At 50.8% G+C, this 4,694-nt stretch overlaps 1 pseudogene; it reads left to right on the top strand.

The window, feature by feature from the left end:
* Positions 1-333: 333 nt before the first annotated feature.
* Positions 334-1,527, top strand: LOC105863592 (Y-box-binding protein 1 pseudogene; annotated as a pseudogene).
* Positions 1,528-4,694: the final 3,167 nt, after the last annotated feature.

Here is a 4,694-nt window from a genome sequence, read left to right on the forward strand (position 1 = left end):
CAGTCTGATGCCTGCCCACAGGCTGCCACCCATTGTCCCACGCCTGCCTCGTTGAGCACCATAGGTGCATCACTTAATCGCTCTGTGCCTCAGTTTCCTCATCTGTGAAATGAGGATAATAATGGTACCTTCCTCTGAGTCCTGGGATGAGTACTGAATAAAGCGTTCAGAATAGCGCCCCGTATGCAGTAAGCATGGGATGAATGTTAGCGCTTGTCTTCAGCATCGTCCTTCCGAAAAGACGCCTCGGTGCTGGCTGAGCGGTTGCGAGGGTGGGTGGATGAACAAATGGACTAAAGCGTGACACACTCAAAAATACTCCACATTGGATCGGTAGCGGGAGCGGAGAGCGGACCCCAGAGTGCCCTGTGCAGCCCCACCGCCGCCGCCGGCCTAGTTACCATCACACATCGGGAGGAGCCGCAGCTGCCGCAGCCGGCCCCAGTCACCATCACCGCAACTATGAGCAGCGAGGCCGAGACCCAGCAGCCGCCCGCCGCCCCCCCCGCCGCCCCCGCCCTCAGCGCTGCCGACACCAAGCCCGGCACCACGGGCAGCGGCGCAGGGAGCGGTGGCCCGGGCGGCCTTACATCGGCGGCGCCTGCCGGCGGGGACAAGAAGGTCATCGCAACGAAGGTTTTGGGGACAGTAAAATGGTTCAATGTAAGAAACGGATATGGTTTCATCAACAGGAATGACACCAAGGAAGATGTATTTGTACACCAGACTGCCATAAAGAAGAATAACCCCAGGAAGTACCTTCGCAGTGTAGGAGATGGAGAGACTGTGGAGTTTGATGTTGTTGAAGGAGAAAAGGGTGCGGAGGCAGCAAATGTTACAGGCCCTGGTGGAATTCCAGTTCAAGGCAGTAAATATGCAGCAGACCGTAACCATTATAGACGCTATCCACGTCGCAGGGGTCCTCCACGCAATTACCAGCAAAATTACCAGAACAGTGAGAGTGGGGAAAAGAATGAGGGATCGGAGAGTGCTCCTGAAGGCCAGGCCCAACAACGCCGGCCCTGCCGCAGGCGAAGGTTCCCACCTTACTACATGCGGAGACCCTATGGGCGTCGACCACAGTATTCCAACCCTCCTGTACAGGGAGAAGTGATGGAGGGTGCTGACAACCAGGGTGCAGGAGAACAAGGTAGACCACCAGTAAGACAGAATATGTATCGGGGTTATAGACCACGATTCCGCAGGGGCCCTCCTCGCCAAAGACAGCCCAGAGAGGACGGCAATGAAGAGGATAAAGAGAATCAAGGAGATGAGACCCAAGGTCAGCAGCCGCCTCAACGTCGGTACCGCCGCAACTTCAATTACCGACGCAGACGCCCAGAAAACCCTAAACCACAAGATGGCAAAGAGACAAAAGCAGCCGATCCACCAGCTGAGAATTCGTCCGCTCCCAAGGCTGAGCAGGGCGGGGCTGAGTAAATGCCGGCTTACCATCTCTACCATCGTCCGGTTTAGTCATCCAACAAGAAATGAATATGAAATTCCAGCAATAAGAAATGAAGAAAAGATTGGAACTGAAGACCTTAAGTGCTTGCTTTTTGCCCGTTGACCAGATAACTAGAACTATCTGCATTATCTATGCAGCATGGGGTTTTTATTATTTTTACCTAAAGATGTCTTTTTTGGTAATAACAAACGTGTTTTTTAAAAAAAGCCTGGTTTTTCTCTATGCCTTTAAAGGTTTTTAAATTGTTTCATATCTGGTCAAGTTGAGATTTTTAAGAACTTCATTTTTAATTTGTAATAAAAGTTCACAAACTTGATTTTTTGAAAAAAGTCAACAAACTGCAAGCACCTGTTAATAAAGGTCTTAAATAATTAAAAAAAAAAATACTCCACATTAAGCATTTCTGTGGTGTAGCGGTTATCACAGTCACCTAACAAAAAATATTTCATATCCCACAGGTTATCAGTAAATACTTATTAACAACGGGTGCTAGAGCTATAAAAGTGGCAATTCGGAAGAGACAAATCACACGAGGGCTCCCCTTCCTGCTTTCCTGCCCATTCCGTAGTCCCCAACAAATCCCTCTCTTGGAGCTTTTGCTATTGGCTTACAGGGCCTAGGGTGTCTAGTTAAATGATGATCTGCAACTCTTAGTGTAAATTTGTTCTTCTTCAATATGAACTTCCCCCAGTACAATTGCAGACATTTCTCAATTATGTATGCTTTAGCTAAAAGGTACACAGAATGACCAGGTGGCTGCAGAACTCAAGTCCCCTTGGGCACTCAGAAGTAACAAGATTTGGGAACCAATTCTCCTGACCAGCACTTAGATGAAACCAATTGATAACTCAGAAAGACAATTTATCAGGTGTAATGAGAGATAGATGAGACCGGAGCCCCAGTCCACAGCACCGCTCAGAGAACTCCCTCCCAGAGGCTTCGCTGCTGGGAAAACTCACATGGCTGCTCTCTGGCTGCAGAGCTAGAACAAAGAGGGCTAAACCTTCCAAGCGGCTGCAGAGTGCAATTAGAGCAGCTGGGGCCCGGGCAGGGGAGGGGGTGTCCAGCAGGAGGGCTGGGTCGCTTCTCTAGCAAGACTTGTCCGTTAGCTGGTTGGCTTTGGGCAAATTTCGCACTTCACTGAGCTTCAGTTCCTTCGGATGTAAGATGGGACCGTGACACTCACCTCATGAAGCAGCTGTGAGCACTGAACGAGGTCACACATGCTAAGGGCCTGCCTCAGCAGCAAATGGCAGCAACTGCTTTTGTTCTGAACTTCTTTGCCCCTCTTGGAAGCGTTTCTGTGCCACGGGAGCTGGCTCCCGCCCCTGGATCCACTCGCTCTCCCCCACCCCAACCACCAACTCCAAACAGTGTTCATGCTAATCCCCTTTTCCCGGCTCCGCTGCTTCCTGCCATAACCTCTCCGAAGACCTCCCACTGATACACGCTTGAGCAGGCTCTAGTTCAACATTCACCATATGTACCCCAAATTCGGATCCTCTTAGAGCATCGTCAGGGACAGACCTACTTGAGAATCTAATGAAAGCTACAGCTCTTGACCCTGTAAACGTGACCACACACTGTGTGTGATTTCCAGAGCCTCAGAGACTCCACGGCGCCTCCTGGGGCTACATGTCCCCCCGGATTATGCTGCCTTAATTGACTTTCAGCAGCTCTTGCCTTACTGTCTGTGCTTGAGCCAGTGCTGCCGTGGGCCACGTGCTCACAGGTCATCTCTGAAGGTGCAGGGTAACAGTTCCTCACTTCTCAGTTCACAAAGTGCCACAGAACTCTGGTGGCCATGGAAGGCTCGTTTCGCCCCTCCTCAGCTTCCTTTCCGTGGTGTCTGCCTCAAAAGGCATGCTTTCCTGGCTCTCTCCTCAAAATCAGAGAGCCCCTTCCAGCAACTGAGCCCTGCAGGGGGTCCACGCCTTCTCCAGGCTCTCCCTAACCCTGGAGCCTTGTCCCGCTCCAAGGCCCACCCCTGATGTTCAGAGGCTCCTGTCCCAGTGCCACCTGTCCTGCGGCTTCACTAACAAGTGCCACTGCCCTGCAAAGCTCTTCCAGGCTCAGCTGCCAGGGCAGGAGGGAGGAATTAAGACACCAAAGTTGAAAGCTATCAGGCTTCAGAAGCAAGCTCTAAACAGACTTGAATAGCAGAAAGTTTCAAAGGCACTCGCTGAAGTCCTTGTGCAACTCCTGCCACCCCTCTGTCAGCTGGCAGTTTCAGGCTCTTTCAGATCTCTTTGAGCTCCCTCCTTTTAGAGACACTAGCTCTGGGTCCTGCAGAGGAACCAAAGAGACTTTTGCATTTAAGTCTTTAACGAATAGAGGTTGGTGGAGACTTTGGGCCCTCCCAGCCTGGAAACTGGATGTTTCATAGCATCACTAAGCCAGAGATTTTACACCCACTCCCATCAAGGAATGGAAGGGATCCTAAAGTCATACGTCCCAAGCTGAAGTTGAGGGAACTGAGGCTCAACAAGTCCATTTATTTCCCCAGACCACTCGGCGAGTGACTGGCCAAGCTGGACAGGCACAGGCTGTCCGGAGCCCTTCTTGGCAGGACACTTCCCAGCTGCCCCCAAGCAAGAGCTACGGACCCCTTTCCTCAAGGGCCACCGCGCTGGTGGGCGAAAGAGTTGATAAGACTAAGATGCTGAAAACAGAACATAAATAAAGGGTCACAGGATCAGACAGAGTTTTAAAATATATGTGTGCATGAGTTTGCTCAGGCTGCCATCACACAGTCCCACAGACTAAATGGCTTCAACAACAGAAATGTATTTTCTCACCGTTCTGGAGGCTGGAAGTCTAGGACCAAAGTGTCACCTTGGCCATGGCTGTCTTCTCCCTGTGTCTCCACGTGGTCTCCCATCTGGGTGTGTCTGTGTCCTGATCTCTTCTTACAGGGACATCGGTCATACTGGATTAGGGCCCACACTAATGACTTCATTTTAACTTGATTACCCCTTTAAAGACACCATCTCCAAATACAGTCACATTCTGAGTTGCTGGGGGTTAGCACTTCGATATATAAATCTGGGGTGGAGGACACAATGCAGCCCAAAACAGTATGTATTTTCTTAAAGGGGCAAAACATAACTATTAAACAGCATGGTGAGAAGCCCTCGTGGGTGGAGAGTCTGTCCAGCAGGACAGTGTGGGGACAGGCCACACCTAAGTGCAGGCTGCTTCTGCTGCCCGGCGTCTGAACAGTGTT

This window comes from Microcebus murinus, chromosome 1, assembly GCF_040939455.1.
Source record: "Microcebus murinus isolate Inina chromosome 1, M.murinus_Inina_mat1.0, whole genome shotgun sequence".
In the NCBI taxonomy this organism is placed as follows: Eukaryota; Metazoa; Chordata; class Mammalia; order Primates; family Cheirogaleidae; genus Microcebus; species Microcebus murinus.